Raw genomic sequence first — 15,568 nt, 5'->3', positions numbered from 1 at the left:
CAGATCTATTAACCCTAAAATCAGACTAGCGTCATATGATCTATTAACCCTAAATCAGGCTAGTGTCATATGATCTATTAATCCTAAATCAGGCTAGTGTCATATGATCTATTAACCCTAAATCAGGCTAGTGTCATATGATCTATTAACCCTAAATCAGGCTAGTGTCATATGATCTATTAATCCTAAATCAGGCTAGTGTCATATGATCTATTAACCCTAAATCAGGCTAGCGTCATGTGATCTATTAACCCCAAATCAGGCTAGCGTCATGTGATCTATTAACCCCAAATCAGGCTAGCGTCATTTGATCTATTAATCCTAAATCAGGCTGGTGTCATATGTTTTTAACAAACCCAGATGAAGTTCCCACTCCCAGCTCGAGTCAGTGTCATGGTGTGATGGACATTCTGACTTTCTAAAGGGAAGCGATGTGACATCTCGTCTGTGTCCCAAATAGCACACTATTCCCTATGTAGTACACAACATTTGACCAAGGTCCATAGGGTAGTGCACTATATAGGGAATAGGGTGCGATTTGGGATGCACCCTTTGTCACCAACCTCTATGAAGCCTTTGCTTGGCCACTCAATGTGGTCTTATTACAGTGTGCGATTTCCACAGCCATCTCCAGGCAGCATGTTCTTCCTCAATCAGATGTGCTTTTAATTAGGCAAGGGTCACAGACGTTTTCGGAAGCTGGGCAGGGACTCTGCTGTCCTAGCTTCAGGGGGAAGCTGGTAGCACCATTGGGGTGCCAGGACAGAGAAGAGCTTTGACTGGGCTGAGCAGAGCCGGCCAGACAGAACAGAACCACCAGGCAATGAGCTGGTGCCTTATTTCTGTCTGGTTCTGCATCTCATTTGCTAGGCCTAGCAGCAGCAGTCTCACTTAGGTCTTTTCAACAACTAAACATCATCATCACTAATGCTAATGACATATCAACAAACTAAAAAATCTGAATCTTTGCACTTAATCTGCAGAAATCCTGGGAGTTTTAAAGGTTATGGTCATTTGAGAAGCTCACGACTGCATTGCAACTTGAGTTCCATTCCATTACACTATTGTTACCTTGTTCAAACACCACCATGTGATTTTCTCTAATCTGATCTCCAGAAGTGATGGAGGGATTATGTGTTGAAAGCAAGTAGAGAGCGCAAGTAGAGAGCACAATGGAGACAAGGTATGATGACTAAAACACACCCAAGTCATTGACTTTCACCTCGCCAGACTTTCTATTGTAGGGCTGAGGTGACTGCAAAGTACTGCCTCACCTAATCTCTCAGTGATACTGGCATGTAAGACAACAGGAGAGGTTGACATATTGACATTACTGAGAAACAGATTTCACAACAGGGCAGTGTGGTATTGAATGGAGGGAGGAGGGGAGAAGGATATGCAGTGCCTTGCAAAAGTATTCATCCCCTTGGTGTTTTTCCTATTTTGTTGCATTACAACCTCTAATTTAAATTGATTTTTATTTGGATTTCATGTAATGGACATACACAAAATAGTCAAAATTGGTGAAGTGAAATGAAAAAAATAACTTGTTTCAAAAAATTCTAAAAAATTAATAACGGAAAAGTGGTGCGTGCAAATGTATTCACCCCCTATGCTATGAAGCCACTAAATAAGATCTGGTGCAACAAATTACCTACAGAAGTCACATAATTAGTTAAATAAAGTCCACCTGTGTCACATGACCTCAGTATATATACACCTGTTCTGAAAGGCCCCAGAGTCTGCAACATCACTAAGCAAGGGGCACCACCAAGCAAGCGGCACCATGAAGACCAAGAAGCTCTCCAAACAGGTCAGGGACAAAGTTGTGGAGAAGTACAGATCAGGGTTGGGTTATAAAAAAATATCAGAAACTTTAAACATCCCACGGAGCACCATTAAATCCATTATAAAACAATTGAAAGAATATGGCACCACAACAAACCTGCCAAGAGAGGGCCGCCCACCAAAACTCATGGACCAGGAAAGGAGGGCAGTAATCAGAGAGGCAACAAAGAGACCAAAGATAACCCTGAAGGAGCTGCAAAGCTCCACAGCGGAGATTAGAGTATCTGTCCATAGGACCACTTTAAGCCGTACACTCCACAGAGCTGGGCTTTACGGAAGAGTGACCATAAAAAAGCCATTGCTTAAAGAAAAAAATAAGCTAACACGTTTGGTGTTCACCAGAAGGCATGTGGGAGACTCCCCAAACATATGGAAGATGGTACTCTGGTCAGATGAGACTAAAATTAAGCTTTTTGGCCATCAAGGAAAACGCTATGTCTGGCGCAAACCCAACACCTCTCATCACCCCGAGAACACCATCCCAACAGTGAAGCATGGTGGTGGCAGCATCATGCTGTGGGGATGTTTTTCCATCGGCAGGGACTGGGAAACTGGTCAGAATTGAAGGAATGATGGATGGCGCTAAATACAGGGAAATTCTTGAGGGAAACCTGTTGTTTCAGTCTTCCAGAGATTTGAGAGGTTCACCTTCCAGCAGGACAATGACCCTAAGCCTACTGCTAAAGCAACACTGAAGTGGTTTAACGGGAAACATTTAAATGTCCAATTGAGAATCTGTGGTATGACTTAAAGATTGCTGTACACCAACTGAACCCATCCAACTTGAAGGAGCTGGAGCAGTTTTGCCTTGAAGAATGGGCAAAAATCCCAGTGGCTAGATGTGCCAAGCTTATAGAGACATACCCCAAGAGACTTGCAGCCGTAATTGCTGCAAAAGGTGGCTTTACAAAGTATTGGCTTTGGGGGGGGGGTATGTCTCTATAAGGCAACAAAATAGGAAAAATGCCAAGGGGGGTGAATACTTTCGCACGCCACTGTAGGTTAGGAGGACTTTGACAGAGAGACCCTGTCAGCAATGTCAACACTACAGTTGACCCCAATGTGCTTCCTGAGGTTGAACTCTTTTTGCTAATGGCCTCCTTTTTTCTAACTGAGTGTCAATAATATAGGTAGAGAGAGAGATACAACGAGATACAACAGGGGGTAGTAGGGATGGGCCAGGGATGCTATGCTACTGTTGCCCTTGACACAGCAGTTGCCTGATCCTCCCATGACGTTATTCATTAATAATTAGATACTTTAAGGAATAGGAATGAGAAGGGCTTGTTATTTAAACCAGAGGCCAAGGTGGCAGAGAGGAAAAGGGTAGAGGTTGTGTTTACACAGGTAGGCCAATTCTGATCTTTTTTCCACTAATTGGTCTTTTGACCAATCACATATTTTCACATCAGAACTTTTTAAGAGCTGATCTGATCGGTCAAAATACCAATTAGTGGAAAAAATATCAGAATTGGGCTACCTGTCTAAACACAGCCTATACCCTTTTCCTCTGCGCCACCCTGGCCTCTGGTTTAAATAACAAGCCCTTCTCATTCCTATCATAGTGTTCTCACTGAATCAGCACCTATATGTAAGTTCCAGGTTACAGCGCTGACGTACATGTATACAAGTTGGCAATCTATTGTTTTGTAGATCTTACTAAGTAAGCATATGGAAACAGACATTCAGTTAGGACCTAGTGTGCCTTCTGGCTACTGCAATGTCTCACACAGTCACAATGCCATCTTACTGTCTGAGCATGGGCAGAGCTAACCATATATTGTTGCATTTGCATACAATTTCCATCTTTGATACGGATGTCAGCCATCTGTGAAGGCTTGAGGTGTGGGTGTAGACATGAAATGCCTGTGCCTTAGCCGTGTTGGGCTGCTTGCCTTAGACAATGACATTCTGATTACTGATTTAGCATCGACTTTCTCACCTGTCGCAAATGGAAATTTCCATACCAGTGCACAACAAAAAAAATGTATATTCCGTGAAATTACCCTAACCTCGCCTGAGCCTACTAAAAACAAGACAATGACAAAAATACACAGCCGAATGACGTTGCAGACAGAAGCTCCCTCCTTTGCCGAGAGGGCTCAAAGGAAGTAACAACTGAATTGTAATAATGGTAAGTGCCTCACCAAGGCATGAGTCATCATGACAAGAGGCAGTTACCATAACACTAGGCAGATCAAAGTCTGGAATGTTACAACAGAATCCATCTCAAGGAGCAGTGCTGGGATCATTCCATTTTAACTACACTAAATCAAGATAGAACAGGAGAATAATTTGAAACAAACTTTAAAAACATCCAGAATTTTCTAGATGGGAATACTTTAAAGTAAAGTAATTTTCTGAATTGACAAAACACTTAAATTGAAGAGTATCAAAGAAGCATTGGGTCCGGTGCCAAAGAGGGGACTTGACTCCCAAGCTTTGGATCCTACCAGCCCAGAAGGCTTGGAGCTCTGCTGTGTTTCATACATAGACAGAGGGTAGTGCGTACGGCCCAGTACATCACAGGGGCAAAGCTCCCTGCCATCCAGGACCTCTATACCAGGCGGCGTCAGAGGAAGGCCCTCAAAATTGTCAAAGACTCCAGTCACCCTAGTCATAGACTGTTCTCTCTGCTACCGCACGGCAAGCGGTACCGGAGTGCCAAGTCTAGGTCCAAAAGACTTCTCAACAGCTTCTACCCCCAAGCCATAAGACTCCTGAACAGCTAATCATGGCTACCCGGACTATTTGCACTGCCCCCCACCCCATACTTTTTACGCTGCTGCTACTCTGTTAAGTATTTATGCATAGTCACTTTAACTCTACCCACATGTACATATTACCTCAACTACCTCAACTAGCCGGTGCCCCCGCACATTGACTATGCAACGGTACCCCCCTGTATATATAGCCTCCCTACTGTCACTTTATTCTATTGTATATATAGCCTCCCTACTGTCACTTTATTTTTACTTCTGCTCTTTTTTTCTCAACACTTTTTTGTTGTTGTTTTTATTCTTACTTTTTTGTTTAAAATAAATGCACTGTTGGTTAAGGGCTGTAAGTAAGCATTTCACTGTAATGTCTGCACCTGTTGTATTCGGCGCATGTGACCAATAAAATTTGATTTGATTTGATTTGATTTGATTAGTGGGATCCTGTGCCGTCATCTCCACTGCTCTCTCCACTCAATCAACAGGAAACAAACTGGCCTCAATATAGCTGTTATCAGATGGTGCTTCGTCCCAACATGTTCATCTTGTGCTGCCAAACACTCCCTTGCCTACAGACATTAGATAATATCAAACATTACATCAGGTTTTCTAACATTTCACTCATAAAGCTAAACAATCAAATTAACTTATTTCATGGGCCTAGTAATCACTACATGATATAAGCCTAAAGACATACACTACCGGTCAAAAGTTTTAGAACACCTACTCATTCATGGGTTTTTCTTAATTTTTACTATTTTCTACATTGTAGAATAATAGTGAAGACATCAAAACTATGAAATAACACATATAGACTCATGTAGCAACCAAAAAAAGTGTTAAACAAATCAAAATATATTTTATATTTGAGATTCTTCAAATAGCCACCCTTTGCTTTGATGACAGCTTTGCACACTCTTGGCATTCTCTCAACCAGCTTCATGATGTAGTGCCTTGTTAAAAGTTAATTTGTGGAATTTCGTTCCTTCTTAATGCGTTTGAGCCAATCAGTTGTGTTGTGACAAGGTGGTGGTGGTGGGGGGGGTATACAGAAGATAGCCCTATTTGGTAAGTCCATATTATGGCAAGAACAGCTCAAATAAGAAAAGATAAATGACAGTCCATCTTTAAGACATATACGGAAAATGTCAAGAACTTTGAATGTTTCTTTAAGTGCAGTTGCAAAAACCATCAAGCGCTATGATGAAACTGGCACTCATGAGGACCGCCACAGGAATGGAAGACCCAGAGTTACCTCTGCTGCAGAGGATAACTTCATTAGAGTTACCAGCCTCAGAAATTGTAGCCCAAATAAATGGTGACAATGTCTGAATTCAAGGCACACTAAACCAGCCAGCATGGCTACCACAGCATTCTGCAGCGATACACCATCCCATCTGGTTTGGGCTTAGTGGGACTATCATTTGTTTTTCAACAGGACAATGACCCAACACACCTCCAGGCTGTGTAACGGCTATTTTACCAAGGAGAGTGATGGAGTGCTGCATCAGATGACCTGGCTTCCACAATCCCCCGACCTAAACCAAATTGAGATGGTTTGGGATGAGTCGGACCGGAAAGTGAAGGAAAAGCAGCCAACAAATGCTCAGCATATGTGGAAACTCCTTCAAGACTGTTGGAAAAGCATTCCAGGTGAAGCTGGTTGAGATAATGCCAAGAGTGTGCAAAGCTGTCATCAAGGCAAAGGGTGGCTATTTGAAGAATCTCAAATATAAAATATATTTTGATTTGTTTAACACTTTTGGGGTTATTACATGATTCCATGTGTTATTTCATAGTTTTGATGTCTTCACTATTATTCTACAATGTAGAAAATAGTAAAAAATTAAGAAAAACCCTTGAATGAGTAGGTGTTCTAAAACTTTTGAACGGTAGTGTAGGAACACTTTCACTCAACACAAACTGATAAACATTCACAAGACAGGCAAAAACAGCTACAGTATGTGGAGGAGAAAATTAATACTGGTGCACCACCTGGTTCACGACTGTCCATCAGGGATGGCAATGGAAAGGAGTGCCAACTCCAAGACCAGGAGGAGAGCTCACCAAGCAGAGAAATCCCCTGGCCTGATAGACAGACGATTTAGGCTGTGGTAATCTGAACAGAGACACATACCAGCAGGCTTAAAGTACAGGTTATCTCAACGCATCTGATCACAAGATAGGCCTGCACCCCATTGGATATAGGCCTCCCCAGGCAGGGGCCCCAAGAAGCCAAGTTATTCTAACGCTCGCCTTTTTCTTTTGCGAGAACCTCTGGGGTTAGCAGGTTAGTTTCACGCTCATCGGTTTCAGGCCTTTTGTACGTTCTGTCCTAGGCTCGTCAGGGAATCTGACCTGATTTGGTTATGCTTGGCCCGTTTCCATTACAAAACAATCCTCTAGCAACAACAATCTCACACGGCAAGAGTCTGTGCACTCAGTGACTTGATTTTCCATTCCTGCCATTCTTCAATTGCTAAGGAACCATAAAAAACATTCCTGCTGATAAAACTCTCATTAACTGTCTGTCAGTCTGAAGTAATCGAAGAGGAGACGACATTCAGTAACATAGAAGGCAGTTAAACACTCTGGTTTTACTTTTAATAGCCACTAAAAAAAGTTGCTCATTCATAACCAAAATCCAAAAGCTTAGGCCTAAAATGTAATCCAGCACTAAATAGTAGAATCAATAGCACCAGCATGGACATGGCCTAGTTATATCTGTTCATCATCAAAGCATCACTGCTGCTGTCCACCTTTGCATCCCTCATACACTGACATAGACTGACCAGGTGAAAGCTATGATCCCTTATTGATGTTACTTGTTAAATCCACTTCAATCAGTGTAGATGAAGGGGAGGAGACAGGTTAAAGAAGGATTTTTAAGCCTTGAGACATGGATTACGTATGTGTGCCATTCAGCGGGTGAATGGGCAAGACAAAAGAGCAGGGGACATGACAGCATTGCATTTGAAGCTAGAAATTATTGTTGGATGGGGAGACCTGGCATTGATTACTCCAAAGAAAATGTAATTGCAGACCAGAGGACATGACAACATTGAATTTTAAGCTAAATATTATTGTTGGATGTGGGAGACTTGTGTTGCCTGCAGACTTTTCTGAGAGACCATTCCATCATATTTTAGGCATCCACCGTGCAATAAAAAAAAATGGTATTTGTGAGAAAACCAAAATGCACGTTGTGGTCATGTCATAGCTATGTCTAATGTTAAAATGAATACTAAACACGAAACCAAAATGAAACGTAGCTAGCGATCTCTGGAAGGGCTGATGATAGTGGTGGTTAGTAGATTTTCAACTTAGGTTGTTAAAGGGGAACGGAAACACTTCAGGAAGTAAAGCTGAGCAAAGATGTTTTCAATCCACTAATACTAAACATGTGCTTGTAACAGAAACATCTATATTTTTAGTATTTTGATCTTGAACAACGTTTATTAGAGGTTTGGTAGCGCCATCTTGAATTTCCATAGTAACGACTGACGCCAATGTGAGTTTTGGCGTGGATATGAAAGGGAATGCTGCCACTGGGAGGCGCCTCGCCTCTACTGGACCTGAAAGGTTTCTCACAACTTTGACAGCTCTGTCATTGAGATCAGGACAACAATAAAAAATTTGGTAATTATAATATGTACATTTGAGTATTTTTTCAGATTGATGAGCCTGAAATGAAATTGATAACAAGGCGAGTAGACAAGCTACAGTAATTATATAGCTACAGTGAGGGAAAAAAGTATTTGATCCCCTGCTGATTTTGTAAGTTTGCCCACTGACAAAGACATGATCAGTCTATAATTTTAATGGTAGGTTTATTTGAACAGTGAGAGACAGAATAAAAACAAAAAAATCCAGAAAAACGCATGTCAAAAATGTTATAAATTGATTTGCATTTTGATGAGGGAAATAAGTATTTGACCCCTCTGCAAAACATGACTTAGTACTTGGTGGCAAAACCCTTGTTGGCAATCACAGAGGTCAGACGTTTCTTGTAGTTGGCCACCAGGTTTCCACACATCTCAGATCTTCTCCAAGTCATTAAGGTTTCGAGGCTGATGTTTGGCAACTCTAACCTTCAGCTCCCTCCACAGATTTTCTATGGGATTAAGGTCTGGAGACTGGCTAGGCCACTCCAGGACCTTAATGTGCTTCTTCTTGAGCCACTCCTTTGTTGCCTTGGCCGTGTGTTTTGGGTCATTGTCATGCTGAAATACCCATCCACAACCCATTTTCAATGCCCTGGCTGAGGGAAGGAGGTTCTCACCCAAGATTTGACGGTACATGGTCCCTTTGATGCGGTGAAGTTGTCCTGTCCCCTTAGCAGAAAAACACCCCCAAAGCATAATGTTTCCACCTCCATGTTTGACAGTGGGGATGGTGTTCTTGGGGTCATAGGCAGCATTCCTCCTCCTCCAAACACAGCGAGTTGAGTTGATACCAAAGAGCTCGATTTTGGTCTCATCTGACCACAACACTTTCACCCAGTTCTCCTCTGAATCATTCAGATGTTCATTGGCAAACTTCAGACGGCCCTGTATATGTACTTTCTTGAGCAGGGGGACCTTGCGGGCGCTGCAGGATTTCAGTCCTTCACGGCGTAGTGTGTTACCAATTGTTTCCTTGGTGACTATGGTCCCAGCTGCCTTGAGATCATTGACAAGATCCTCCCGTGTAGTTCTGGGCTGATTCCTCACCGTTCTCATGATCATTGCAACTCCACGAGGTGAGATCTTGCATGGAGCCCCAGGCCGAGGGAGATTGACAGTTCTTTTATGTTTCTTCCATTTGCGAATAATCGCACCAACTGTTGTCACCTTCTCACCAAGCTGCTTGGCGATGGTCTTGTAGCCCATTCCAGCCTTGTGTAGGTCTACAATCTTGTCCCTGACATCCTTGGAGAGCTCTTTGGTCTTGGCCATGGTGGAGAGTTTGGAATTTGATTGATTGATTGCTTCTGTGGACAGATGTCTTTTATACAGGTAACAAGCTGAGATTAGGAGCACTCCCTTTAAGAGTGTGCTCCTAATCTCAGCTCGTTACCTGTATAAAAGACACATGGGAGCCAGAAATCTTTCTGATTGAGAGGGAGTCAAATACTTATTTCCCTCATTAAAATGCAAATCAATTTATAACATTTTTGACATGCGTTTTTCTGTTGTTATTCTGTCTCTCACTGTTCAAATAAACCTACCATTAAAATTATAGACGGATCATTTCTTTGTCAGTGGGCAAATGTACAAAATCAGCAGGGGATCAAATACTTTTTTCCCTCACTGTAGCTAACTACATAGCTAGATATATTATGTATTTTTATCTGTGATAGCTATGATTCCTAACAATAGTAAGCCTGCTGGCTGTTGATTGTGAGAATTCATGTAGCCTAAGCCTGAAGCAAAACCCTTATGACAGGGGTCCTCAATTACATTTAGCGTTGGGACGATTGGTCCGTGAGCGGATGAATCCCAAACAGAACAGAATCATTTCAAACCTGGTTTCCACTGGGATATGATCACATATGTGCCCCTCTATTTATGTGTGGGAATACTTCAGAACAGATTCCCCAACAACAACAAAAAATACTTTTGAGCTGATTTCATGTCCAACAACAAAAATGATATAGCTATCTATAATGCCTTTTGAAAGCTCAGGCTGGTAGTCAGCTTGGTAACTAAACTATCCTGGTATAGCTGGTTCATGACAGCTACTTACATGCATACATTACATATTATTTCAGTTACGGACTATCAGATATAACATTATGTTACATGTTCTCAAATGAAAAACGTTGGATAATAAAATGTAACTTTGTCGCCTTGCAAGCCGATTGATAACTTGTACAATTCCCTTCCATTCATGATTCCCTTTTATTCTGTGCTGAAGAGTCATCGCTACTTGGGGAAGACGAGGACGAAGGGGATGAGATTGAAATGGAGGAGCTGGAGGAAGTTGGAGCCACCATGTGATGCTGGTCCCTCTCACTTCATCTTTTTGACTGGAAAGTAACTGTGAATGATGTATTAGGCCTATATATACACACATTTGGTCTATGTTTTTTTTAAATACTCACTCTGTCTGTAGGACACTGTGGTGGATGTCAGCTCTCAGACCTTTGTGAGGAGGACGACACTATAGACATGTCTCCTGTGAGCCAGGCAGTCAATAGCTGCCCCCACGGTGACAAGGATAGGCAGGGGCTGGAGAGACTGGACAACATGCTGCTGAGGCTGCAACAGGGCTGAGGGACAATCACACCCTCACATGACACAGACATAGATATACATACCATACATAGCTACTAGCAAAGGGAATCCTAGTCTTCACCCAGTACCTCAGATTGTCATTGGTCTTTTCCCTTTTCTTGCAAGCTTTTAATTTGTTCCCATTCTGACTCTTCCTGTATTCAAATCAAATCAAAGTTTATTGGTCCATACACAGTTTAGCAGATGTTATAGCGGGTGCAACCAAATAGTTATTAGGCTATAGGCTTAGTGGAATGTATGCAATAACAATTGAAGTTGTAAAAGCCAATTGTCTTATTCTTATAATATTTTGTAATTCCAGTTCAATTTTGATTACATTCCTGAGATGAATGTTGTATATAATGTTACGGTTATGATAGCATGATGTAACTTTGTTTTCAGGTGTGAATGAGAATGTACAAAAAAAATACAAAACATTTTGGGGGAATAGTTTTGAGTTGAAAAATGTATAATTGGTGGAGTACTGTGGATACCAATATCCCTGTGAGTCTCCCAGGACCTTGTTGCCCAGGGTTAAGAACATAAATTGTAGATTAATAATATTACATTGTATTGTAAACTGAACAAAAATATGAACACAAAGTGTTGGTCCCATGTTTCATGAGCTGAAATAAAAGATTCCAGAAATGTTCAATACGCACAAAAATCTTCTCTCTCTCAAATTGTCCACAAATTTGTTTACATCCCTGTTAGTGAGCATTTCTCCTTTGCCAAGATAATCCATCCACCTGACAGGTGTGGCATATCAAGAAGCTGATTAAACAGCATGATCATTACACAATAAAAGGCCACTCTAAAATGTGCAGATTGCCACAGATGTCTCAAGTTGAGGGAGCATGTAATTGGTATGCTGACTGAAGGAATGTCCACCAGAGCTGTGGCCAGAGAATTGAATGTTAATTTCTATACCATAAGCCGCCTCCAAAGTTGTTTTAGAGAATTTGGCAGTATGTCCAACCGGCCTCACAACCGCAGACCACGTGTATGGCGTTGTGTGGGCGAGCGGTTTGCTGATGTCAACGTTGTGAACAGAGTGCCCCATGGCGGTGGTGGGGTTATGGTATGGGCAAGCATAAGCGACAGGCAATGAACACAATTGCATTTTATCGATGGCAATTTGAATGCACTGAGATACTGTGACGAGATCCTGAGGCCCATTGTCGTGCCATTCATCAGCCACCATCAGCTTATGTTAATTGATCATGTACGGCCCCATGTCGCAAGGATCTGTACACAATTTCTGAAAGCTGAAAATGTCCCAGTTCTTCCATGTTTGGGATGCTCTGGATTGACATGTACGACAGCATCTTCCAGTTCCCGCCAATATCCAGCAACTTCGCACAGCCATTGAAGAGGAATGGGACAACATTCCACAGGCCACAATCAACAGCCTGATTAACTCTATGCGAAGGAGATGTGTCGCGCTGCATGAGGCAAAAGGTAGTCACACCAGAAATTGACTGGTTTTCTGATCAACACCCCTACTTTTTTTTTTTAAGGTTATCTGCGACCAACAGATGCATATGTGTATTCCCAGTCATGTGAAATTCATAGATTAGGGCCTAATGAATTTATTTAAATTGACCGATTTCCTAATATGAACTGAACTCAGTAAAATCTTTGAAATTGTTGCATTTAGATTTTTGTTCAGTATACTACACACTTTAAACTTATTCCACTGATCCCTTGGGCAAAAGTTGTTTAATCTCTTAGCAATATTCATTTTTTTTAAAGGAAAGGTTATTTATAGATTTTTTAGATCTGGCCGCGGACCCCGTGCACTACCTCAGACCCCACTTTGAGAACCCCTGCATTAGGATGTTGTGTAAATGGCAGTTGTTAGGGGAAAAAAGCATATAAGATACACATTTTCACAGGTGTTTTTTCTTGACTGATTACCATTTGATTGATGTGGTGCTATTACCAGTGACTTGGGCCTGAGCGCTGTACCGGCACTTCTAATTTTGGGGGAATTGCGTACCGGCTCCTCTATAAAACAAAGTAGCCTATCGCCGGCCCAGATTCACACACAGAGGCAAAAAAGGTTGATCAAAACGGAATGAAGGCGGGCTCTACATTGAATAAAAATGGAGAGTGGGCATTCATTTCCTGATTCTACTTTGTTCACGTCTATTTGCCGCTAGTCTGTGAATCTGTGCGTGACAGTAGGCTGTTTGAGATTGCACAGATTGAAAATGCGCCAGTCTGAATGCGCATCATGCGCTGTTCCAAGTTGTCAAATGAGAGTTTGTAAGGTCATGAAAAGTCATGGAAATTAGTTGCATAATTTTTGTTAATGTCATTCATGAAGGCACACTTTTAAATATGATCAATCACTTAAAAATCTACATTCAGTATCAGCCATTATCGGAATGAGCCTTCAGTGTCTGTGTGTGCTGTGTGTGTGCCAGTGGGCAGGAGAGACATTTCAGCAGCAGGTATAAAATAATGACAGACAGATAGCCAATAACTAGATAGCCAATTCAAAACATACAACTTGGAGCAGTTATCTTGCTAGTTAACTATAGCTAAGCATTAATGTTGTTGTCGCCTTTCCACCTGCACCGCAACTTTGGAAAGATGGGATTTCCCTCTATTAAACAGTGGCAATGTAACTGCGACAATGTTAAAAATATTCAAAGAATAGCCTAATTGACAAATAACTTACTGTGCATAGATCTCCCCTGAAACATGAATATTTGAGCTATATATATAAACGTGTCTAGTTAGATACCTTGCTTTGACATAGCCTACCTTATCCATTTGATCCCTGATTTATTGAATGAGGGAATAATTTTATAAAGACAACAGTATTTGGTTGTAATGTTGCAGTATTTTATATCAAGGGTGGCAACCATCCTCCAGGATAGCTACTGGGTGTGTAGGCTTTTGTTCAAGCCCTGGTCTAAAGACATTGCAGCCTAAACATCAGCTGCTCAACAGGACCTTGATAAGCAGACTTGGGTGTTTCAGGGCTGGATCAAAAGCCTGCACACCCAGGAGCTCTCCAGATGGGGGGGTTGACCACATGTTGACAACCTGTGACTAACAATGCAGTTCTACTTTGTGAGCGGTTAAGTGCCTTGATCAAGGGCACAACGGCAGGAGATGGTAGGTCAACATGGGATCAGACACAGCAGCCTTCCAGTGTCGATAATCTTAATTTTTCATGTAGGCTATACTAATAATAGTCATGCAAATGTAGTTAAAAGTCATGGAGAAGTCATGGAAAATGTGTATAAACCCTTAACAGTGAATAATCAGAGTTCTAATTTGTGAATTTCGGTGAACAGTCTAATGGACCGACTTGGAAAGATGAAAGCTCCTGCACAAGTATAGCACTGGCTATTACATGTCATCATTTTAAAGGGCCGTTTCTCAGCTTTCAAAATATGTATTATATTTTCATATATGGTTTGACACCAGCAACGTATGCTCATTAATGTACGCAGAGGTCATGGTCTCAGTAAATTCAGGTATTCCAACTCTCCTACCGATTATGCAACAATGCCAATATGGCGATTTACAGTTACAGTTAGCTGGTGTTCTAAAGCTTAACGTTAGTGTTTCCATTCCCCTTTAAGTTAGCTAGCTAACTAGCGAAAGCTGCTTTTCCAAGCTTGCCAACGTTAGCTAGCAAAAAATTATTGGCAATGGGTTAAATGAAAACAATGAACATGTTTAGCTAGGCGTTTTGTCAAATTCATAACCATCACACAGCCTGTGGATGTGACTTGAGAATAATGCAATTACTTAGTCAAACAAACAGCTAAAAATACATGTACAAATAATTAGGAAATGTAAGCTAGCATGCTAACGACGTTAGCTAAACTGGCAAGGAAATGTTGTGCACCTACCAGGTCAAATCCAACAGGAACGGAGAGCAAGAACCATCAATTCTCGTTTTGAGTGTTTAATTGACGTCTTAACGGACGACAAATTTGATCAAAATGAAACAGATATTAACAATCAAACAATGTCGATAACATAGCCAGCTATTTGAAAACAATTCGGTTCCTGTTTGTTAAAATTCAGATGCCGTTCGCAGCTCGTTTCTAGAACGTCTCAGCTCACACCCACAAGAGATGAAGCTGCCAAACGTTGTCCCCGCCTCTCCCCCATCGCACAGGTTTATATTCATAAGGCACTAAACGAAAGAAAAATTACTAAAACAGGAAGGGACTACATGAACTTGTCCAATAAAAACAGCTTGTTTTCGTTTTCCGTGCACATTTTTAAAAACGTTTTTCTACGTTGTGCTCTAATGAATATCACCCAGGTGCACCACCAGACAACCAAATGAAAAACTTCCTCATCCATCCACATCGCATCTCACATCTCTAGTAGAAAGCAAGCGCCATCATCTGAATGTCATATACACTGACATCATTGTACCCGACTCATATGCAGAATATATAATAGCTAGCTATATTTTGCCATTACATATTTTGAAGAGACAGTCACAGTTCAGACAACCTGAATGTTTAACAGCTGTACATACAGTAATGCCTAATAAATAATCTGCCATATGAATAAATACTCAAGTATCAAATTGTCTATTTATACGATTGCAGCCGTTCACATATCATTTTTAACAAATTAAAACATGGCCTGAAAATAATCATTATATTTTTGTCATTTAGCAGACGACCATATCCAGAGCTTTTTACAGTAGTGAGTGCATATAATTTCGTACTAGAACCCACCAACCTGGCATTGCAAGCG

General features: G+C 41.3%; 1 protein-coding gene across 4 annotated transcripts in view; it reads right to left on the bottom strand.

Moving 5' to 3' along the window:
- Window positions 1-14,946, bottom strand: part of LOC121544825 (protein FAM13B-like) — an 87,547-nt gene extending 72,601 nt beyond the window's left edge. For 3 of the 4 annotated variants that reach the window (XM_045226060.1, XM_045226066.1, XM_045226063.1), the window contains exon 1: window positions 14,701-14,946. The gene's annotated coding sequence lies outside the window, so the exon portion shown is untranslated. Of the gene's footprint in view, window positions 1-10,650; window positions 10,819-14,700 lie in introns of all 4 variants that reach the window. The other variant, XM_045226062.1, reaches the window with a different exon arrangement.
- Window positions 14,947-15,568: the final 622 nt, after the last annotated feature.

This window comes from Coregonus clupeaformis, chromosome 2 (genome assembly GCF_020615455.1).
Source record: "Coregonus clupeaformis isolate EN_2021a chromosome 2, ASM2061545v1, whole genome shotgun sequence".
Taxonomy (NCBI): domain Eukaryota; kingdom Metazoa; phylum Chordata; class Actinopteri; order Salmoniformes; family Salmonidae; genus Coregonus; species Coregonus clupeaformis.
Note: the sequence above shows the minus strand (reverse complement) of the source record. Positions and strands in the feature narration are given on the sequence as shown.